This window comes from Acartia tonsa, chromosome 8 (assembly GCF_053477335.1).
Source record: "Acartia tonsa isolate MP-2025a chromosome 8, ASM5347733v1, whole genome shotgun sequence".
Classification (NCBI taxonomy): Eukaryota; Metazoa; Arthropoda; class Copepoda; order Calanoida; family Acartiidae; genus Acartia; species Acartia tonsa.
Window position 1 is genome coordinate 609,662 of NC_137267.1, and position 25,291 is coordinate 634,952.

At 32.8% G+C, this 25,291-nt stretch overlaps 1 protein-coding gene across 1 annotated transcript in view; it reads left to right on the forward strand.

Moving 5' to 3' along the window:
- Window positions 1-5,847: 5,847 nt before the first annotated feature.
- Window positions 5,848-25,291, forward strand: part of LOC145325754 (uncharacterized) — a 183,972-nt gene continuing 164,528 nt past the window's right edge. The window contains exon 1 of the mRNA XM_080168696.1: window positions 5,848-6,000. The gene's annotated coding sequence lies outside the window, so the exon portion shown is untranslated. The remainder of the gene's footprint in view (window positions 6,001-25,291) is intronic.

Sequence of the window (25,291 nt, forward strand, 5' to 3'; positions counted from 1 at the left end):
AATTATTTTTATAAAAAACTTAAATTAATTTAAAAATAAGAGGTCTACTAAAAAACCGATTACATATCTACTACTCACTAAAAGCACCGGCTAGCTATCTTAAATAAAAAGCAAAAAAGTTAATACACCTTCTTTGAAAATAAGTTGGGAAACCTCCCTTCCCCTAAGCCCCAAAGGCTAGAAATTTTAAAAACTAAAAATTTAAAAATATACAGAAATTTTAAAAAAAATCTTTTAGAAAACTCAACTGAACCTAAATGGAAGAGCCCCTAGAAGCTATAGGCGAAGCCTATGAAATAAAGTAGTAGGGTTTATTTTTTCGGTGCTTGATATATGTAAATATAGATTTGATTTGGTTGTATTTTTCATGGAAGCTTTATATGGTTGGTTTTAAGGATTTTGCCTCTTCATAAAATTATCTTTAGTTTATATTTAACATCAAGCGAAACTTCACACGGTTGATCATATAATTATAAATTTTTCCTTTTAAAGCAACATTTTCTGCCCCTGAATTTTTACAAATTTACTTGGCGTTATCCTCTTAGAAATTGTTTTTTCAATTTTTTTTCAATTTTGTACCCCCCCCGCCCCCCCCCCACCCCCGACTACCGACGAACAACTATTTTAGGTTAGGTTAGGTTTTAGGCTAGGGAGCCGAGCGCTGCGTCATTTAGACTGAAGAGGGTTCCATGTTCACCGAAATATATTTTAAATAGATAATTTATAATAATATTATAAAATGCAAATTTGTTTAGTTTTAATAGGTTAGAATTCTACTCTACAAGTGTTAATGTTCGTTAGTCTGTTTCAAAGCCTTCGTGAAAATGGATATATTCATACTTGGAACTTGGAACACCAGATTTACATGTTTTCTAACCCTCCATCCCCTCCCCTTTCTACTGGACGAACGAACTGACCAATAAATACGTTCCATGTTAGCAAGCTAAATTAATGACAATTTTTCCCTGTCATTATATCCACGTATACGGTACAATCATTTTCATGAATGTTGTCATTTTTCTTTTTTGCTTTAAGCTAACGCAAGACGACATATTAAACAATGTGTTATGAATGGACAGAAAATTGTTAAAAAAAAACATGACTAAAATCCTGATATGATAACACTTTTTCAGAGTTGGCTTTTTAAAGTTAATAGTTATCTATCGTATCGTATTATAAACAGCATTCCGCGGATAATTAAATGAAACCGGTTCTAATCCAGCTGAGATTAATCGGTTTCGAATCCATTTTTAAAAATATGTTAGGATATTTAATGTATTCTTGACTTTAATAAAATATTTGATAATCAGCGATAATACAATTGATCATCGATCTTAATTAATTGATAAGACAATGAACGATAAGTTAATATTAATTCCGAATGATGATAAACAAAATTATCCCTCCTGTAAAATCGAATTATTGATTCAATAGTTCGGAACCAACCAAGCAAAAGTACTCAAGAAATTTAGCTAACGAATAAGATAATGTCGTTGTAAAACTTTGGGTACCAGTGTAATTTACAGTCCAATGTCTCCTCCCTCCCTGATTATTTTTTACATGTGGGTGTGTCCCATAAGATCTTTTAAACGGATGAATGAACACGGACAGGGGATGCGGTTTTAGGCTATTTTTAGGGATTAATTAACTGTTTTTGGCAGACAAAATGTATTTTTATATTCCCCATGTTAACATAATATAATGTCTATTTGTATGTTAATGATTATATCTTATTTGTTTTCAAACAATATAATTATATTATTCATAAAGGTTGAAAATTAAGTATTGATTGGGTCGTACAAACTTTAGTAAACGAACTTTTCCACCAATACTTCTAATTTTCCGAAGTGGCAAATAAAAGAATTTTTTTTTTTTTGGTGGGGGGGGGGGTGATGAATTTTTCTATGTTTAGTTTAGCTCTTTGGAGGGTTTTGGTATCCTCCCTATGAGAAGATATATTGTAAAGGAGAATCATATCGGTTTATCTTTAAGTACAGACAGACAGACACATATCCTTTTATTTTATATAAATATTCCTTGATATCTTATATGGTACATATGTTATTTATTAATATATTACTTTCTATTATAACCCAGCTGAAAAGTATCTATCTATTTTGTTATCAATATCTATCTATGTATACCATTTGGCAATTCCCCCACACCCCCCTGAAAAAATCCCCCAATCCTCAACAAGTCTATATTTACTATATATACCCCCCCCACAATTTCCCCTACCCCCCCCCCCAAATTCAATTGCTTTCTCCCCCCAACCTTTTTATATGTTTTTACGAAGCTAAGAATTGATTCTCATTAGAATAGCATTTTCCTTCCATGAGATTAAATCAGTTTAAAATTACATAAGGGTCGATCTGTTCCTTCGTTTGTCCGTCCGTATCGGATGGCTCTTATCGTTAGTTTAAGCATGTTTTAATTATCCTATCGATTTAAACCTTTTCATGATGATTCCTGTAATAGTTAGAGACAATCTAGATATTTCCCCTAAAAACTTGTAAAAAAACTTGTTAAACCAGAAAGAGAGGAGACAATGGGCTGTTTATTACACTAGTTCCATAAATTCTATAATATAACGTTTTCTTATTCGTTGGCTTAACAGAATGGGGACTTTTAATTGATTTTGATTGGTTGGTTGTTTAAGTTGAGTATCTAAACGTCTCAACTACCAATTGTAATTAATAAAGAGGTAGTTTAGTGTATTTACATTAGAGGTATACAAAAAATTATCGGCCATTGTCTTATCCCTCTATATTTTTTGTTATTATTGATTATTGTAGAGTAAATTATTGTGATCAAAATACGCGTGTTCCAATAATAACCCTTTAATATGATGAACTGAAAATAGTTGCCGAATGTGTACGCAGTTTCCTGAGTGTTTCCTCATCCTAGCTCAATATTTACTACTAGCTAAAAAAGCTTCAAACTTCAAAAAAAATCTAAATTTAAAAAATTCAAATTTATAATGTATAAATCGTTTATACATTCAAATTTTGATTTTTTTAAGGGAAGTTTGAAGATTTGTGGCTAGTAGAAAATATTGAGCTAGGATGAGGAAACACCCAGGAAACTGCGTACACATTAGGCAACTATTTTCAGTTCATCTTTAATATATTTAACTCAGGGAACTAAAGGGATAAGACATTGGCCGATATAATGAAGTACATCCCAAATGATGATACACAAAATTACCCCTTCTGTAGTTTAAAATTCTTTTCTGAAAAGTTTGAACACTCACCTCATCAAAATTCACTAAAGTTTCCAAAGTTGTTGAGCCAACGAATAAGAAAACGTTATTAAAACTTTGGGGACTATAAACAACCCATTGTCCCCTCTCTTTTTCTGGATTCAACGTAACAAAAAAATTAGCTATCTTTGTTTCTTTCTACGGGGGTGTATAAACACCCCCAATCTTCCGATCCCCCCCTCTCACTCTATTTCTTATCTTCCCCCCCCCCTTTTCATTTTTTTCCCTCTCCACATTTCTTACTCTGCGAGGCCGTCGGATCTCACGGAGACAGGGAACGGTGTATTGAGTTTAAAATATACATGTGCATTGATTATTTGGTAGCCGTAATATAAAGAAAATGTTGAAAAATAAAGGAAATTATTGAAGTATTTGCTAAGATTTACTAAGATCTGGAAAACGACCTGTAATAAATAATTTTAGGCCATTTTAAAAGTAAAATGTCATTCTTATTGTAACGGCATCAGATAAAATTAATTATGTAATAGTTATTTATTGCATCGAATTATAGACAGCTTTTCGCGCGGATATTAAAATAAAAAAAAATAATGATTGGATACAATTTTGTAAGCCCCGAGGGGTCCAAGGCCCAGGCTAAGAAAACTCGTATTAGTTTTATGATTTTTATTTTAACCCATTAGTGCCGAGCGCCACTTTTATGGACCGATCGAGCTGAAAATCTCAGGGAAGCTTTATAATGGTAAAAACGGAATTCCAATTTTTTTGTTTTGCTCTAGTGGCGTGCACAGGAAAGTTGCAATAAAACCCGGTTCGGCGCGAGTAAAAAAACCTTTCGGCATTAATAACCGTTTTTGGCGTTTTTTGGTGCTTTCCCCCGGCATTAAAGCCCGTTTGCGACCTAAATACCCGGTTTTTTGGCCCAAAAAGTTAAAAATGTAATTTTTGAACGCCTAAAGTGAGATGAACACTTTTTAGAACTTTGATACGATCCGTAATTGAAAACTACATAACCTCATGTAATTGATAGAGCTACAACTAACATACAAAACAATTTATATCACATTTAAGATTTTGGCTATAGGTGCCGCCGTTTTCGGTTAAAAAAGCCCATTTCGAGGAAGTTTTAAAACTTTTGCTAATATTTGTATTGATAATAATGGGAGGGATATTGATAATGTAATTTTTGAACGTCCAAAGTGAATTATAGAGTAGCAACTATTCTAGTAGTATCAGTAATTGACAAATATATAAAAAAATATAATTTTTATTGATAAAGGAAAGACTAGAAAAGACTTATTACATATCATTGGCCTAAAGTATTTAAAAAATATCACAAACAAAAGAATAGAATAATACAGTAATATCAAGATAACAAAAATGGCCTAAAACCATCAAATTTGCATAGAATACTGGTTAGTTACGCCCCCATCCTGTGGGAAAATGTCAAGATAAGCAAAATAGCCTGAAACCATCAAATTTACATAGAATACTGGTTAGTTACGCCCCCATCCTGAAGGCGATGACAATATAATGAAAATGGCCTAAAACCATCATATTTACAAGTAATAATAATTGAATTTTCGTGTGTTATGCCCCCATCCTGTAGGGCTATGACAAGATAATCAAAATTTAAAATAGTATTGTTTTTTTTGAGAGAAAAAAACATATCCCCCCCCCCCCACCCCTTAAAAATATTTATGTAATAAAGTCTAAACCAAGATATATCTATCTATCTATCCATCCATCCTTTTATTTATCTATCTAACAATTGTTGATTATCATAGGGAATCTACATAAATTTATCGGCCATTGTCTTATCCCTATATATCAGTCTATCTATCTATCTATTGATCCTTTTATTTATCTATCTATCAATTATATTTATCATTGGGAAATAAAGAAATTTTTACATTTGAAGAGAATAATAAATGATAAAAAATATCTAATATATCTAATGGTTGAAAAGTTAAAACCGGGTATTTTTACTCACGCTGAGCCGGGCAATAAAACTTTCGGGTATTTTTACTCACGCCGAACCGGAGTTATATAGAACATAATTAAACGATAAAAAAATCATATAAAAAATAATAATTTGAATAAAACGATTTCACAAATGAATGTAGTTGCCAATAAACTTTAAATTTCACGAAAAAAATCACTAACTTTACTTCATAAACAAAAAAGTTAGAAGGGGTATTTTAAATCACCTTGTTTTTTTTGGTTCACCCATTTTCGATGAAAGATTGTGGCCGACCTAATAGATAGAAACGCTTCTCTCTGGGGGGAATTGAAAAACAGCGCAGTAAAGGGTAGGCTCATGCGAGCATGATTCAATCCTGAAACTGAAAACCAGTTTTTTTTGGCATTTTCTGGAACCGGGCGTTAAAAGCCGGTTCGTCACTAATGGGTTAATATTCGTGGGATAATATCTGTAATTCCATGTTATACATGATTTTTCAGTATGGCTGATGAGAACAATTTCTAACCCAGCAAATATTCATCGGTTTCGATGCCACACTGAAAAGAACAATAGTTTATTTAGAAAAATTATTGAGATTTCAAAATTGGCCATTGGCCAGTTCCTTGATTCCTGAGACAACTTGGACCAATGGAGGATTTGTATGGTCCTGAGAGCTATAGTCAGTACCACACCTAACTAAAATTAAACTGAAGAAAACAAAAATGTTTGTGATTTTCAAGTGATTTTCCGTGATTTTTATACGTTTTTTGGGTGATAATAAACAGTGTAAAAGAGTTTTTTAGTCATCAAACATAAGGTATGTAGCTAAAAAGGCATATTTAGGTAACTTTTTAGGGTTATATAGGTTCTACTATTGGATGAACATGTGTACGTAATATTACACAAAAATATCTCGTGCTAAAATTAAAAAGAAAAACAAGGATGTCAACATCCATTAAAGCAAAGCAGCAAGTCAAACAAACGAACATTAACCAATATAGAATAACCACAGTTAGTTGGTAACTATCACAAAATTACATAATTGTAGAGATGATTAATTTGGAAATACTTACTTTTTAAGATTTAATTAAAATATTAATAATAGGAATCCATTCACTAAAAAATATATTACCGAAGATGTTCTATGGTTTTAAAAACTTAAAAATGAATGCTTTAATAATGGATATAGGATATAATGACAGGGAAAAATTGTCGTCCATTTAGCTTAATAATAGTATTATTTATTGGTCAGTTCGTTCATCCAGTAGGAGGGGTATAGTGAGTTGATGGGGGATATTTTTATTTTAGCCAGCTGCAAGCATTACTTTATAAGTGTACATGTAAATCTGGTGCAACATTCAAGTAATAATATATCGTATCGATTGCCGTAATGATGTAATACCTATTTAAGAAGAGAGAGACAATAAAATGAAACCCTACGAATACTTATAGAAAAATATGTTTATATAGCATCGTTTTATTTAAATCACTATTAAATATACAAATACAAGAATGATTGATATATTATTACTTGAATGTTGCCCCAGATTTTCACGTACTCTTAAAAAGTGATGCTCGCAGCTGGCTAAAATAACGATACATTCATCCCCTACATTACCCCATCCCCTCCTATCCTAATGGATAATCGAACTGACTAATAAATAAGGTCCAAATAGCAAGCTAAATTTGAAACCAGTTTATATCCTGTGGATTAGAACTGGTTTTCAGCCATTCTGAAAAATCATGTATACAATCGTATTACAGATTATTTTCCACGAATATTAATTCTTAAATCATATGATTAATACCAGTTTTGTTAGCCCAGTCATTCGGCCTCTAGGATCTAACAAAACTGGTTCAAATCTTAATTTTTCATTTTAATGTCCGTAGAAAGCTGTCTAATCTATGATACGATATCATAAATACTTATAAAAGTATGTTTTTTTTTATCTTTTTGCGTTTTTCCGTCTGTTAATTAAATTTTGCGAGAACACGATAGAAATATTTGAAACGCTAATGCGGAATTTTAATTATCATAAAAGCAAAATCCCACTTACTATAAATGTATTAACCCCCCCCCCCACTCAAAACCTTTTTCCTATTGTTAAAAACAGTTCTATTCTGTAACAGTTTCTCACCCATGGCTATGGTTTTAATTTTATATTTTTACATTCTAATATCCGTGGAAAGCTGTCTATAATACGATGGGATAAATAACTATTTCTATATATTTAACTAGCGGCTACGCCCCCTAGTTACCTCTAGGGGTACTTGAGGAGGGGAGAGTCGTATTTGATAACCCAATTTATTATTTTAGATTTTTTTTTGGGGGGGGGGGCGGTGGGTTAATTTTTTTCTAGGGGCGATTTCTCTTAGAAGGGTGGTGGTACCCTCCCCCTAAATAGTTATAAACCTTCCCCTGACCTATAAGAATCTACCCTGTTAAGGAGAACCCGATCAGTTCAGCGGTTAGCGAGATCCTTCGGTACAAAGACACAAACACACAGACAAACATCCTGTTACTTTAGTATAAGCATAAAAAATTTCTTTGCTAGCTTAGTATTATGGGTTTCCTAAGTCTTATCCTTATATAGAAGTAACATGATGTCTATCTGTCTGGTTGAAGGATCTCACTAACCGCTGAGCCGTTATGGTTCTCATTAACAGATTCTCTGAGATGCAGATAAGGGTTTTAACTATTTTGAGGGGGGGGGGGGGGGCGTTAACTTCACCCTCCAAGGAAAATCCCTTACTATTTCTCATAAAAATTAAACAAAACTGGTAATAAATAATAATCCTATGATTAAACAAGGATGACAACATCCATAAAAGCGAAGCACTGAAACGGTAGGACAAACGGACATTAACACTTGTATAGTGTTAGAACTTAATTATCATAATATAAATTTATAAGAGTCAAAGCAAAATTGTAAGTAAATTTGTTGAAAAACTGCTTGATACAGGAAAATTTTTATGGACATACTTTATACTTTGTTGTCCCAGGAATCAATATACCAAAAATCAGATCAATCCGATGATTAGATCACATAAAAATTTGTTGTTAAAAAAGTAAAAAAATCAACATGTTTAAAATGGACGTACGGACATTTTGGTAATGATTATAGAGTTGCTACGCTTTCTAAATCGTACCTAATTACTAAAGGAATCACCATGCAAAATTTGAAATCGATAGGACAATTCTAACATGCCTAAATTAACGGAAAAAGCTATCCGTTACGGACGTACGGACGGACGGACGGACGGACGGACGTACGGACGGACCGACCCTAATTATAGAAAAGCTTCGCTTTTAAAAAATATTTATGGAGATTTCTCTATAATACGATTCTGTACATAATTTTTCAGTATAGCTGAGAACCGGTTCTCATCCAGCGGGTATTAAACGATTTTAAAGCTACACTGAAAATAACTAAACTAAATTAATTAAGAAGGGAAAATGCAAAGAAACCGAAATATATGCGATGTTGAAAATCTCTCTGCAATGTAGTACAAGCTGTATATTTTTTTGTAGCATACCTTCTCTATGATTTACTTTTGCGTTGATTTATTCGTGTTAGAATTGTCCTATTGACTTCGAACCATTTATGATGATTCTTGTAGCAGTTGGGTACGATTTAGAAACTCTATGATCAATTACAATTTTTATTTTTAGTAATAAATCAACAAAAGTGTGTTTCTTATAAATGCTAGTTATGGACATAATTGTCCTGGTTAGTTTTTCAGGGATCTAAAGGGATAAGACAACGCCCGATAAATTGATGTACATTTCCAATGATGATACACAAAATTACCCCATCTTTATGTGTTACAATTAGTGTTTAAACGTTTGGACAATCAACGCATCAAAATTTGTTTTGCCAACTAATAAGAAAACATTATTATAAAATTTTGGGGACTAGTATAATAAACAGCCCAATGTCCCCCTCGTCCCTGTTAGTTTTTAGTTTTTTACGCGTTTAGAAAAAGTGTGTAATATGATAAGAGGGGGGAGATTAAATTAAATGAGCCCCTTAATTTCTAAAGGTGTGAGGAAAATATATATTCCCTTTCGTTTCATCTTTTGGCCAGTCAAATAAATCTAGAAATTTTTTAATTATTATGTACAATAAAAATAATAAGCTGTTCTATAATTGGGGTCAGTACTTCCGTTCGTCCGTCACAGTTAGCTCTTTTCATCAATTATGCATGTTTGAATTATTCTATAGATTTAAAACTTTGGATGATGAACTCTGTTAGAATTCTATTAGAAACGATTTAGGAAACGTACCAACTCTAAAAGTCCGTGCGTCCATTTGAAACATACGAATTTTTTGTATGATATAATTATCCTATTTATCTGAGTTTTGGAACAATGATTCCTAGGATCACAAGATACAATATTTTAAGCGAAGCATCTCAATAATTAAGCCCCAAAATGTAAGTATATCCTTAAACAGAATCAAGTATTTACGTAATTTTGCAATAAGTTTATGTACAATATTTTGTTTATACATTAATTTAATATTCTGCTTATTAAGTATTCACATTCTACAAGTGTTAATGTTCGTTTGTTCTACTGATTACACGCAGAGCTTCTCGTTTATGGATGTTATCATCTTTGTTAATTTTATTAACATTTTTGGACCATAAAATTTGTATTGATAGACCTGCCTTTGACGGAAGTAACTTTTACATACTTAACTTCGAGGTTTTCTACTAGAGGATTGAAAAATAAGGATTTGTAAGGGATCTTAAGGGATAAGACAATGGGCGATAAATTAATGTAAACTCCCAATTATTAACAATAAAATTACCCTTTATTTCAAATTGTTTAAGGTTAAGATACTACTGGTTTTACCCAAAAAATCATAATTTTATAAATATCCCCAAAGTTTTCAAGTCAAACGAATGAATAACAGGATCTGTTTACACAGCAAGATCTTTTAAATGGCCGGACCCTTTTTTATGGGTTCAAAACCGATTAAAATCCGCTAGATAAAACCTGTTCTCAGACATACTAAAATTTTTCCAGAAAATTTCCCGCAAATATTAAAATAAAAATAAAAAAAATCATAAACTGGTATTAATCTTAAAATTTTTCATTTTATATATCCGCGAAAATCTGTCTATAATACAATGCGATAAATAACTATTATCGGTAAAATAGGTAGGCTTTATGCTATTTTCCGCAGAATTTTTATTTTTACTTTTTTAATGTCAACCTTGACTTTACTACGCCTAAAACTTTTTATTCATTTATTTCATATGTGTGTGTGTGTTTGTGTTGTGTGTGAGTGTATGTGTGACTGGACAAGAATATGTATTCTGAAAAGCATAATCCTCTACAAACGAAATTTTGAAAAATAAACGTAGTTTTAATACACAGTGCAGGTTATGTTTTTTTTTATTTTATATTAAATGAATGCTTTGCCGGCTTAAAAACAGTCTTTTAAGTTTTGAATCTTTATTAAGTGTCAACTACAGTAGAGGTAATTTTGTGTATCATAATTGGAGTTGTACACTAATCTATGGTCGTATTCCGTAAGATTCTTTTTAACTGTTTAAGAACCTAATATTTTCCAAACTATTTAACCGGTAATTTTTATCTGCGCAAGGGGTTCTTTTTTATTCATTATTGGATCTAAATGTACATTAATCTATCGTCTAATGTCTTACCCTTTAAAATACCTTTTATACTTTTATAAAAAAAATGTACATTCGTTATGATTTAAATGTAAAAGAATGTTTTATATAAATATACTTATTGTGGTTTTTTTAATGAGTGTGTTTGATATGAGTATTTTTTAATTGAATTATATTGCAAAATGACAAAGTAGAACTTTTCCTTACAATTTGGGTTGAGAAAGATTTCCAACTGAATGCTTTTTTTTTATAAAAAATGTTACTTGTTCGTGTTTTTCAAGAGTGGGTGAAATTGATGTTTTTACCCGCAACAAAAACATCACAGAAAAGGGTGGAAAATGAATTGATAGGGTCAGAACAATATTCAGGGAAGGGATAATTGAAGATAAATTTAAATTCTTTCGAATAATTCTTTGGTAGATTGAGTCTGGTTATTTGTGAGGTCTAGGAAAAAAAACAGACTTACGCAAAAGATTATAATTATAATCTTTACACAGAAAAATGGCACGAGGTGAGGGTTTGAGGGGGCAAAATGAGCCGACCAGCGATTTTTGACGGCACGCAGCGACGTCGTGCTTCATCCAATCCGGGATTTTTTATTTCTTAGACCTTACAAATAACCAGGCTTAGGTCGGGCAAAAGGTCCCGTGAGATTATCTCAAACCGTTTGGGCGTGGCGGGCCGAAAACAGCAAAAAATGGCCTAAAAATTGACCAGCCTGTCATTTCATCAAAGAAATCCATCAAAAAATCACAATTTGAAATTTTAATTAATTAATAACTTTTTTCTCATAAGAGATAATGACACAAGACTTTCACTTGGTGAAAATTCAGCATTGTGGGCCGCCTAGACTTTATATTTGGTGACCCTGGGGTGACGGGTTCAGTGCCCCCCACACCCACGAAGTGGGCATACTTTTGAAAATCACGTTTTTTCAGTTTTTCCCCTTAAAGGAGGGGAAGGAGTCGTTTTAGAGACTTCAAGCATCTCTTTGATGTTGAACAACTTTTTGAGGCAGACATTTCTTTATCTATGTTTCATTCGCCTCCGGCTGACCGTTTAGCCGTTATTTGCCGCCGAAGGCGTGATTTTTGGCGATTTTTGCCGTTTCCGAGGTTTTAATGGACTTTTAGGAGGGGAAAGAGTTGTCCAATCAAGTTGATGATGAAGTACAATTTTGTAGGCAATTGCATTGGCTAAATTTCATGTGAAGTAAAATTTTTTGTACCTCTAACCGGTTTTGCTCCAGCTGAATCGATTTACAGATACCCCCTAAAAACCGGAAAAAACCGGTTTTTCATAAAATTCACGGCCGGTTTTGGCCGGATCCGGCTCAAATTTTGCATGGAGTCATCCTTTGATATTCCCAACAGTTGATACTTGACTCAGCAAGATCCCAGAAAAGTGTGGTATATCTACCCTTCCCCCCACCCCTTTATCTCTGCTAAAACTGAATGAGTTGAATATAAGTCAATGAACAGCTAGGCAACTCTTTAAAAATCAAAGAATAAATGAAGGGCAAAATAATGCATAGGTTGATACCTTGTTTAACTTAAAAGCTGCTATTATATCGACTTGGTACTGTAGAATGGTTACTCGTTTATTGCATCATATTATAGACAGCTTTCTGTGGATATTAAAATAAAAGATTATAAGATAATTTTGTTTGCCGCGAAGGGCAGAAGGCTTGGACGAACAAAACTGGTATTATCCTAATAGTCGTGGAAAATTGTGACTTTGGACTGTAAATTACACTGGTGCCAAAAGTTTTATAACTAGGTTATGTTATTCGTTGGTTCAAAACCTTTTACAGTCCATATCCCCCCCCCCCCACACAGTGAATAACCCTATTGTCAATATAAACAATTAAAAATGTATGTCATGATATTGATTCCATGCTTAACAGGGAAAACATATATGTTTGTGTTTTAATATTCAATATATATGATTACAGATAAATTTTATGCATACTCCCTTTTATTAAAGAGCTTAGGTCTTCGTAGAGTTTCTTTAAATTTACTTTTTTCCTCTAATAAAATATATCAATAAATTTTAAAAAATTTATAAGAATATAAAAAAAATGTATAAAAAATTAATAGGATGTGTGTCTGTCTGTGTGTAATGAAGGATCTCGTAAACCATTGAACCAATATGATTCTGCTTTACAGTGAAGCTTCTCATAGGTTATGGGAAGGTTTATTACTATTTTAGGGGAGGGTGCATTCTACCACAATAGAGAAATCGCACCTAGAAAAAAATATCCACCACCACAAAGGTATCATTTTTATATAAAAAAAAGTGTCGGGTCGACTTTCCCCATCTTGTTCTTGTAATACATGTGTTATAAAAACATTACAAAATCTAGGAATCACAAAAAGTCATCTATTACATCTAATTTGGACCCGCCCATTCACCTTTCTCTTTTCAAATTAATCTTTTAACCATTTTGAATATTAAAAGTGAAAATTTAGTATCCTTATATTAAGGTAACAGGATGTCTGTTTGTGCTAAATGATATCGATAACCGCTGAACTAAAATGTTTCTACAATGATGTAGCTTCCAATAGTTCCTGAGAAGGTTTATAACTATTTTGGGGGAGGGCACAACCTCCCACAAGAAAACGCCCCTAGAAAAGAAATACCCAAAAAAATTTTAACTGCCGCTTGAGAGTTACAGGGAAATGGTCCATGATTATTATTACTACGCTAACTATGAGAATAATTATCCTTGTTAAGCTAAGAAAACTCATGGCGCGGCAGCCGCGCGTCAGCAGCGTGTAAACCTCAGTGAAATTGTCATAATAAAACTTTGAAATTCAGCTAGATGTCTAAACCTGTTCCTGAACAAAAAAATCAATCTTTTTCTTCTTCAAACAAGCGGGTTTAAATTTAGGGCTGATGCCAGGGAGCTAAAAGGATAAGACAATGGCCAAAAAAATGATGTACATCCCCAATAATGATACACAAATTTACCCCTGTAGATTAAAATTAGTGGTTAAAACGTTTGAACACTCAACTTAATGAACTAATCTAAACTAAAGTCCCCAAAGTTGGTAACACAAAGAATAAGAAAACTTTATCAATAAACCCTTGGGGACTAGTGCAATAAACAGTTCATTGTCCTCTCTCTCTATATGGGCTGATGCCGATCCATGAGAAAACTTGATTGACACGAAAACTGATCATTAGCCAAATTTGCAGGAAACTTAGAGGATAAGACAATGAAAATAAACATAATTACCCCTGCTGTAGATTAAACCCATTGGTTGAAAAGTTTGGATGCTATTAGTTTGGAACTGACCAAACAGTATTACTAAAGGATTTTGAGTCAAAAAAAAAGAAATTCGTGGTTATACTAGTTTTATTTTCCAATGTCCCCTCCCTCCCTCCCTGCAAATTTGTGAAAGATTTGGGTCAAAATTGTTAAAAACTCTTTTCAAACTAATTAAAGGAAAAAACTTTATCAAGAATTAAAACCATGATTTCTATATTTTTTTTTTTACAGAAACGTCCAAGCTTTTTATTTTGAGTGGGGTAAAATTAGTGGTTGCAAAGGTTTGAGGGAGGGTTATGTATTTTTTAAAAATTTTGAGGCGTGTACATGAAGGGGTAAACAGTCAATAAACACCCCTTTTACCCCCACCCTTGAATATTTCACTTTAGAAGAGTTTTTTTTTAAAGGAATTTATATACTTTCTAAAGATGTATTTTTGAAATAATAAGAAGATAAAGAAAGATTTATTCTATTTTTATCCTAGTACGGTTTTTTTTGTCTGAAGCTAAAGATCTCAATAACTATTGAACCGATAGAGTTTTCCTTTTTAGTTAAGCTTTGCATAGATCCCGTGATGGTTTTCATATTTAAAAGGTTTGGGATAGTTTTAAGTTTTTTTTACACTTTTGATAGAACAATAACATATTTAAATTAACGATAAGAGCGTTTAGGACCGAACCTAATTACAAAAAAAGCTTTGCCTGTGAAAAACCTGAAAAACCTACACTTAAATGTTAATTATAAATATGTAGGAGTTTCAGATTAGAAAATATATCAGCTCATTAAAACAATAATGGATATAGGATATATGTGGATAAATTGACAGGGGAAAATTTGTCGTTAATTTAGCTTGCAAATATGGACCTCATTTATTGTTCAATTCGTTCATCCAGTAGAAGAGGAGGGGATGGGGTAAAAGGGTGGATGAGTGGTTTCGTTGTTTTAGCCATCTGCGAGTTTCATTTTATCAGAATTTATGTATGGTTAATAATCTTTGGTAACCAGTAAAATTTACAGTCCAATGTTACCTCCCTTTTTGGTTCTTTCATATTGAAAGTAAAGCTAAGGCAGTATCTATTTATATGGCTATCATCTATCTATCCAAGTAATTATCTACATATCATATCTATTCATCTATCTATCCAACTATCCATCTATCCATATTTATTATGATTGTATAGAATGGAAACATTGTACTCAGAGTTATACATCTTTCTATCCATCCATCTATCCAATAATTCATTCATCCATCCATTCATCCATCCATCCATCTATCCATTCATCCATCCATCCATCCATCCATCCATCCATCCATCCATCCATCCATCCATCCATCCATCCATCCATCCATCCATCCATCCATCCATCCATCCATCCATCCATCCATCCATCCATCCATCCATCCATCCATCCATCCATCCATCCATCCATCCATTTATCTATCCATCCATCCATCCATCCATCCATCCATCCATCCATTTATCTATCCATCCATCCATCCATCCATCCATCCATCTAACCATCCATATATCTATCCATCTATCCATCCTTCTATCCATACATCTATCCATTCATCTATCCATCTATCTATATATCTATCCATCCTTCTATCCATCCATCCATCCATCCATTTATCCATCCATCCATCCATCCATCCATCCATCCATCCATCCATCCATCCATCCATCCATCCATTTATCTATCCATCCATCCATCCACCCATCCATCTAACCATCCATATATCTATCCATCTATCCATCCTTCTATCCATCCATCTATCCATTCATCTATCCATCTATCTATATATCTATCCATCTATTTATCCATCCATCTATCTAACAATCTGCCTTTATATATCAATTATGTTTGAATGAAAAAGAAAGAAAACATTGATATATTATAAAAGTTTTAGATATACATATTTAATAACCATATCATAGAACATACTACCAAAGTTACAAGATGTCCAGTAAGATCTCTTTAACGGCTTTAACCCCTCCTCCCCTATTTTTAATCTATTTTAAAAGGGGGGGGGGGACCTTCGATAGCCTTTGATTACAGGATACACTACGAGATATTATTTTAGTGAATCTCTGAACCAAACCTTTCTTATTGCTGTGTATGGAAATATGGCAATACTCTTTGACTGCACGACCTTTGTCTGGATGTCATAACTGTGCATGGTAATAAGTTATCGCTAAAGGCATTCTCCCTACTCTAACTATTTATGTCGTGCATTTTACCTAGCTGCAGTAGGAACCTTTTTTAACGTCTTAGGAGGAGATGCAAGGGTTACCATTGCTCAACAAATTACTTTGTTTGAATGTGCTAAAAAAAAATATAATGGTCTGCTTTCAGTTAGTGGGAAATTGTCAAAAGTTTTTTTTGTGAATACATCTGTTACTAATAAATATATTAATATTGTTTTTTCTTTCTTTTATATTGATTAGATAATAAATATAATACATCTAGATACCTATTTATTAAATTATACCAATGAGAATACTGAGAAGGAACAATCCGGTTATATTATTGGTTAGAAAATGTACACATTAAGGTACGGAAATGCAGTTATTTTTTTTATTTCATACTTATATACATATAAGAACTTCTTAAAATAAAGATACCTTTCTGTAAAATATTTTGTTCGAAAACATAGACAAATATGTTTGAGACGTTGTATTGTAATGGAGAACCATATCGGTTCAGCAGTTAGCGAGATCCTTCGGTACATACAGACAGACAAAGATTCTGTTACTTTTATATAAGGATTATTGACGTCCATGACCTTTTGTATTACTTCTTGAACGTTATTATTATCAATAAGGAAAACGTATTATAGTTATTTATCGCATTGTCTTATAGACAGCTTTCCGCGGATAATGAAATTTTAAGATTTTCACCAGTTTTGTTAGCACCGAGGGGCCAAAGTTCCGGGCAAAAAATCGTTAATTGATTTTATGATTTTCATTTAATATTCCTGGAAAATTGTCTGTAATACGATGCTATGAAGAATGATTACCGGTTCTAATCTAGCGGATATTAATGGGTTTCGAAGCCAAACTGGAAAAATAATTAGGTATTGGAAATAAAAGTAATATCCCATCTGTATTTAGGAAGGGAGTGACTTTGGGTACTTTCATTATACTAGTTTTATAAGCATGTTTTCTCATTAGTTGGCTTAAAAACTTTGGGGACTTTTATTAGATTTTATATTTGTGTCCAAACTTTTCCTCAAATAATGATGTTTACATCAGTATATTGTTCATTGTCTTATTCCCTAACTAGCGGCTTCGCCCCTAGCCTCTAGAGGCTTTGCCCCAAGAGGTTTGATCAACCTAATTTTTCGTATTTTAGATTTAAAAAGAAAAAGTAAAAAAAAATTTTTTTTGGGGGGGGGTATTTTTCATTTTTTGGGGGGGTTGGGGGTGTCCCACCCCCCAAGAAAATAGCTTAAAACCATCACAGGACCAGTAGGTATATTCCCTGAAGAGTAGAGCCCAATCGGTTCAGTGGTTACTGAGATCTTAAGCTTCAGACGGACAGACAGACGGACAGACGGACAGACAGACGGACAGACATCGTTCTACTTTGTATTATAGATTACATCCGGGGGGGGGGGGGGAGGGGTTAAAAAGGTCAAGTTAATCTGAATTGGATAATTTAAAAATAATCCTTATTAGCCACGGATAATATTACTAATAATATTTGATATTTATACTAACTATTCATTTACCTTACTTTATGGATATAATATACATGAATATTATGACAGGGAATTTTTTTTTATCAATTTAGCCCTCATTTTTGGCCAGTTCTATCCTCCAGTAGAAGGAAAAGGAATGGATGGGAGGTATCGTAAGATTGGATGGAAGGACTATTTTATTAGGGTAAGCGAAAAAATGGTGCACCATCCATTTAACCTTCAATATTATATAATCTGGTTAGGTTTAACTATTTTTGACAAGGGAAAATTTTTTTTTTCTGTACACAAGAACTCTTTGATTAAATTGCCTTTGTCTGGAAATTTTAATTAACGAGTTTGTGCCTGTTTTTGGCCAAGGCACTCCTTCTACTCTTCCCTATCATACCACGCGCCGTACATAGCAGGAATGGACATTCATGTTTAACGTCTTTAGTATATGACAACTCTAATGTTTGCGCCTGTTTTTGGCTAAAGCAATCCTTTTGTCTTATTTTTAATGTCTCTAGTATTATATTAACTCTAATGTCTAATGATGAATTGATGGACGTAAAAGCAGCTTTAGTGTTTAATTTGATTATTTCATGTTACTGCAAATATTAGAAATTGTTTAGATTGATCATTTCTAGTAGCGAAGCTACTCTATAATTCACTTTGTCTGTTAGTCCGTCAGTCTGTAACGCTACGGGGAAAAATGTGCTGTTCTCGGCTGATATTGAAGATAAACAGATGAAATTTTAAGTGATGATTTCTATGATATATGCGCATCTAATCTGTACATTGCTTTGTTCGTCTGTCTTTCGGTCATGCTTCAAAAGACATAAACCTTATTTTTTATAGGTTCCATGATTTTCTTCAAGTTTTTCTATATTCTTTTCATTTTTCTTCTTTGTTATGAGAACTAAACATCTGCTATATACCTCACTTTGTCCGTCTGTCCCCTTCATCTTCCTTCTTTTTTTAAGCGTTTTTCCTAGTCGTGTATGCAGATTCCTGTATCAATGTGGTACAATTTTTAAAAGTTCCAATCTTTCCAGTATGGCTTCTAAACTGATTAATATCCGTTGGACTGGAACTGATTCTTAGCCATAATGAAAAATCATGTATAGCATTGTATTTTCCAGACTAGTTTCCACGGATACTAAAATAAAAATCTTAATATACCAGTTTTGAAAATGTTTTTTCTTATATCCGCGGAAAGCTGTCTATAATACAATGCAATAAATAACTATTCTCAAATTGATAATTTTGAACTGGTTCTCCTGAACAAACAAATCATAATCAAAAATTAATAATTTATATCTTATTCTAGGTATGTTATCATTTTCTGTTGACCGCTAAAAAATTGAAGAACTACTAAATTCCAGAGATCAAAAGGGATAGGACAATGAACAATTTGATGTAAATCCCCAATGATGATACACAAAATTACTAATTCAGTAGCTTACAAATAGTGTTTGAAGCTTTCAGACACTTAATGAACCAACAAATTAAAATTCAAAGTATCAAAAGTTGTTAACCCAAGGAATAAGAAAACGTTATTATAAAACTTTGGGGACTATATCCCCTACCTCCCTGTTAAAAATCTGTTTTTGAAAAGTCTACCTCTAATAATTCTTATTCTACTGTAGAGTGTAAAATAATTTTATTATAAATAATAATCCCTTCATGGTTTTACTTATTATATTATCCTAATAAAATCAATTTAACTTTATATTCTAAACTAGTAGCTACGCCCCCTAGATGGCTATAGAAACTCTTTAGGTCCGCGAGTAGGGGGGTATTTTATTTTATTTAAAAGTTAGTATGTTTTTCAACCTATTTTTAAAAAAACACTATGAAGATATATTTCGATTTTAGCAATCATTTTCAATTCATTTTTTTGTCTCTTGTACAAGTGAATCAAGCAGTAATTAGCTTGGTCGTTATATTTTAAGAAAGAAACAATTTTTTGGGGGGTGGAATACATTTTTATTGGTAGGGTGGAGAAACCCTCCCTAAAAATAGTTAAAAACCTTCCCGGGACTTTTTATTTTTTTTAAATGAGAAGAATTTTTGGGGGTTGTATATTTTTTTAGGTGAAATTTCTCTTGGTAGGGTAGAGAATGAGATATCCTCCCCAATAATAGTTAAAAACCTTTCCGTGATTTTAAGCCATCCCTTTCCCCCTGGAAAAAGTGTCTCCAAAATCAGCAATGTGACGTTATAAAAATAAGAGATTATCCATCTTCTTTATGGAATTTTCATTCCCACTTTTCCTCTCCTCTCACTCATCTTTATGACGTCACATGGCTGATTTGGAGTCTAGTTACCTAAGTTTAAATATTTTTCCTTTTATCCCAGAGCGTTTTTTTCAGTTGTATATAAGGCAAAATAAGTGCATTTTTATCAGGGTTCGGAAGCCGCGCGTAAGCCGCGTGTAAGCCTCAGTGAAATCTTCCTTTTATCACTATAAAATTCAGCTGGATGTATAAAACTGCTCTTTAGCAGACAATCCTTCTTTCTGAAATTTTTTTTTCTGCTCACAACCAGGTTTAAAACTGAGGCTTATGCGCGGCTGAGGCGCGGCTTCCGAACCCTGATTTTTATTTCATCGATCAAACACATAAATCATTCCATACATATTACAACAGTTTGGCTAAAAAATTTGAACTAACTAAAAAAATTCTTGTGGCTAAGATTTAGAGGCCTCTAGGGGTCTTTTAGGGGTCGCCTTCCCCTACCCCTTCCCTATTTAAATTGTAGTTTTTTTTTATAGAAAAATAGGCCCCCTTGCAGTATGAAGGGAAGTTTAGTAAGTCTAAGTAAGTGGTATATATTTTGGTATATTTGGTATTTATTTGATTTCACGTTAAAAAATAGTAATAAACCTTCCCAGGATCTATAAGAAGTTACACTGTAATAACTGTCTATAATACGAAGCGATAAATAACTTTCAAAAGTCTTAAAGCTATTTAGAAATATAATACAAATTGCATATAAATATGATTTTTAAATTGTACCATATTTCTACAAGAATCATTAGGCAAAGTTTGAAATCGATAGTACAATTTTAACTTGCTAAAACATCAAAATTGTTTTAGTCGCAATACTGTAAAAATTCTATTTTGATCCTAGTCAACAAACAAACATAAATCGTTGTACATTCACCTCTGTGCAGATCTTTTTAAAAAAGATTATTTTAACAGCACAAATTTACCCTTCTCCTTTAAAATTACTTTTTCAGCAGATAAAAAATATTGGTTGAAAAGTTTAAACACTTTAAACCAACAAATAAGAGAATGTGTTTATTAAACTTTGAGTAGCAAACTTTGGGTACACTTTGGGTAGCAAACTTTGGGTACCAAACTTTGGGTACCCTTTGGGATGTAATAATATGTGAAAGTGAAAGTACACCCGAAGTCAACAATAGCAATAGATATATTATACGTGGATACATTGACATGGGAAAATTGTCGTCAATTTAGGTTGCAAATATGTTCCTCATTTATTGGTCAGTTCGTTCATCTATTGTGAGGGGAAATGATGTGGTAAGGGGGTGGGTGTGGGGTATAGTTATTTAAGCCTGCTGCAAGTATTAATTTATTAGAGTAAATGAAAATCTAGTGCAACATCCAAGTAATAATATATCCATTAGAATCGAACATAAATCAATCTTATTTTAGGCAATTAGTTATTTTCACTAAGGCGTTTTTTAGTAGCGAAGCTACTCTATAATTTGAAATGTCCGTCTGTCCGTCTGTCCGTATGTCCGTCTTAGTTTGGGGGAAACGTGATTTTCTCGGCTCCTATAAAAGATAAAAGGCTGAAATTTTTTGACAACATTTCCATTATCAAGGAGCACAATTAACTATAAAACATCAATGGCGATAGGACCGCTTTTTAGCAGGTTTTAGGCTATTTTTGTATTTTTTACATTTTTCTCCATATCTTTGGTGTTTATGGTCCGATTTCCAAAATTTTTTCTAGTTATAGAATCAAAATTAATTTTCCTGTCGTTTCAAGAAAACAACTATGACGGTCAGACTGCCTTTAAGCAGGTTTTTGGCTATTTTTATATTTTTCAGATTTTCCCCCATATCTTTGGTGTTTATGGTCCAATTTTTAAAAAGTTTTCAGTTAAAGATATCAAAATTAAATTTCCTGTCGTTTGAAGAAAACAACAATGATGGTCAGACTGCCTTTTTGCAGGTTTTTGGCTATTTTTATATTTTTCAGATTTTCCCCCATATCTTTGGTGTTTATGGTCCGTTTTTTTATATTTTTGCAGTTAAAAATATCAAAATTAAATTTCCCGTTGTTCTGAGCATCCAGTATGTAATTTACTTTGACCGTCAGTCTGTTAGTCATAGTACTGAAATATGAATAAATATTAAGAAATCAAAAACAAATGTTGAAAAGGTTTCGTGATTTTTTCCTAATATACATGCTTTTGTCAACTAATATCTAAATTCTTATTTAATTGTTTATGCTTCGCTACTTATGAATGTTGTCATCCTTGTTTCCTTCTCATTTTGTAATAAATTTTCTTTTTCACTTTCTTACTTTAGGAGCATGGCTCCTCTATAATTGTGAACTTGCAGATAGATAGATAGATAGTTCACCATTAGTTAAGCATTCTAGGGCACGGAGGGAGGGGATATTGGGCTGTTTATTACACTAGTCCCTAAAGTCTTATAATAGCGTTTTCTTATTCGTTGTTAACAACCTTGGATGCTTTCATTTAATTTTTTGATTAGTTGATTCATTAAGTTGAGTGTCTAAATGTTTCTTCAACCACTAATTGTAAACAACAGAAGGGGTAACTTTGTGTATCATCATTTGGGATATACATAAATTTACAGGCCATTGTCTTATCCCTTTAGATCTCCGTTTCTAGGGTGTATTAAAGGATTATTCATATATTAATAGATAGATTGATGTTAACATAAGTTTATTTAAATATTATGACCATACACATAGGCCCCACAAGAAGATAAGACAACATCCCATCTAAAACTATTGGATAACCCAAGACCCCCCCCCCCCGTAGTATTTCATTTTCCATTATATTTTCCTTTTTGGTTTGGTGAGGTTTTAAGGATTTTTAGGTAGCCCCGCAGTCCCTGCAATATAGTAAATAATCATATTTACTTCAGTTATACGTACTTAAAATACGTACTTTATAACTAACTAGCGGGTTCGCCCCTAGCCTCTAGGGGCTTTGCCCCAAGAGATGATAAAAAAAGGACCAAGGATATCTTCTACAAAAAAAAGAAAAGAAAGAAAAAAAAATATAGGGGGGGGGGGGTGTCCAATCCCCCAAGAAAATAGCCTAAACCCACCACAGGACCAGTAGGTACATTCCCTAAAGAGTAGAATCCAATCGGTTCAGTGGTTACCGAGATCTTAAGCTTCAGACGGACGGACGGATGGACAGACGGACGGACAGACGGACAGACATCAAGCTATTTTGTATTATAGATTAGTGGCTACGCCCCTAGAAGAGAGTGTGTTGGGGGGGGGGGGGGGGATCCCCATAGAAAAAGTAAAAAAATGGGGGAATGGTCGGGTTATTTTTTCTAGAAGTGATTTCTCTTAGGAGGTTGGTGGTACCCTCCCCAAAAATAGAACTTTCAACACTATGAATAGCTACACTGTAAAGGAGAATCATGTCGGTACAGTGGTTTATTATTTAGAGGCTTCGCCCCAATAATCTAGGGTTTCTGTGTTTTATTTATTAGTTTGGAGTCTTAGAAAATACTAAAACCAATCACTGACTGTTGTTAAACAAGGCACTAATTTACTGTAGCTGTTAGATAAAATGAAATTGCGGGAAAGTGGGAGCACTAGTTATTGAATCAAAATTCATAACTTAAACTTCGACTGGACATAACTTTAGCTGGTTTCATAAACTCTATTTTCTAACTTATATCAGTTTGTTCAAAGCCTAAAGTGTGTTCAAAATATACTGTTATAATCCTTTAAATTATAGACTAAAGAAACAGCGATTGATAGGCTTAATATATTCATGTAATTTAAAGGGACATTCTTTTATATGTTTTATCATTTTATTAATGCAACTAATGAAACTAAAACTTCATATTATAGCAGAATGAATATTGATTGAGTAGCTTTTTTTCCTATATCTGTTTATAGGTAAACCCTACCATTAGTCCCCAAAATTTTAAAATAAGTTTGCTTGACAACTTTGATTGAATTTTGATTGGTTGGTTCATTTAGTTTAGTGTCCAAACGTTTCAATCGATGATTGTAATCTACAGAATGGGCCATTTTGTGTATCATCATTGGGGATGAATATCAATTAATCGGCCATTGTCTTATTTCCTTTAGATTCCTGTGTATTTCAATTGACAATGTCAATTTCATTATTAGATTACTGTACTAACTAAAAAAGAATCTTTTAATGTAACATTATATAATCTTGTTTAGTTGATTCAAACTTTTTAACCAATAATTTTTACTTATATTAGGGAAAATTATGTTTATAATCTGTGGGGATGTACATTCATTTTTCGTTCATTGTCTTAACCCCTAAGGTCCATGGCTATTTGATAAGACAACGTAATGGACTTTCCTTTTGTATATATTTGCCCTTAAACCAATTGATCATTTAAGCAAAGCATTCTATACAAGAAGGTTTTGTCAGTAAAGAATTTTCTCGTATTCATTCGAATCCGGTCGATAGGAACCGGTTCTCATCCATACGAAAAAACTATGTCTAGCATCGTATTATATCCAGTTTTCTACGAATATAGAAATGTACAATCATAAGATTAAAACTAGTTTTTTTAGCCGGTGCCTTCGGCACCACGGGGCTAAAAAAACTAGTTTTAATCTTATAATTGTACATTCTATATCCGCGGAAAGCCGTTTATAATACGATACGAGAAATAGCTATTACCAAATTATATTTATAAACAAGGATGACAACAGCAAAGCTCTGAAACGGAAGGACAAACGAATATTCATACTTTAGGAATCACCATGCCAAGTTTGAAATCGATAGGACTACTTTAACATGCCAAAATTAACAATAGGAGCTATCCGTTATGAACGGACGTACGGACGGATCAACTCTAATTATAGAATGGCTTTGGTATAATTAGGATAGGTTCGTCCGTCCATCCTTAAGGGATAGCATAAAAAGACTAATTTAGGCATGTTACCATTGTCTTATTGATATAAACTTCAAGGCATGGTGATTCCTGTAATAGTTATAGTAAGATTTTGAAAGTGTAGCAACTCTATAATTGTTACCAGTATATCCGTAAGTTCATTTAAAACTTGTTGAACTTTTTTTGACCAAAATTTTTATGTGACATAATTAATAATTATCTTATTTATATGACTTTTGAAATACTATTTCCTAGGATATCATGTTATAAGCAAAGGGTTCCATATAATGAAATCCTATAAATGTAAGTAAGTCCTTAAACAGTAACTAGATTTTTAAGCAATTTTGCAACATATTTACTTACAATTTTG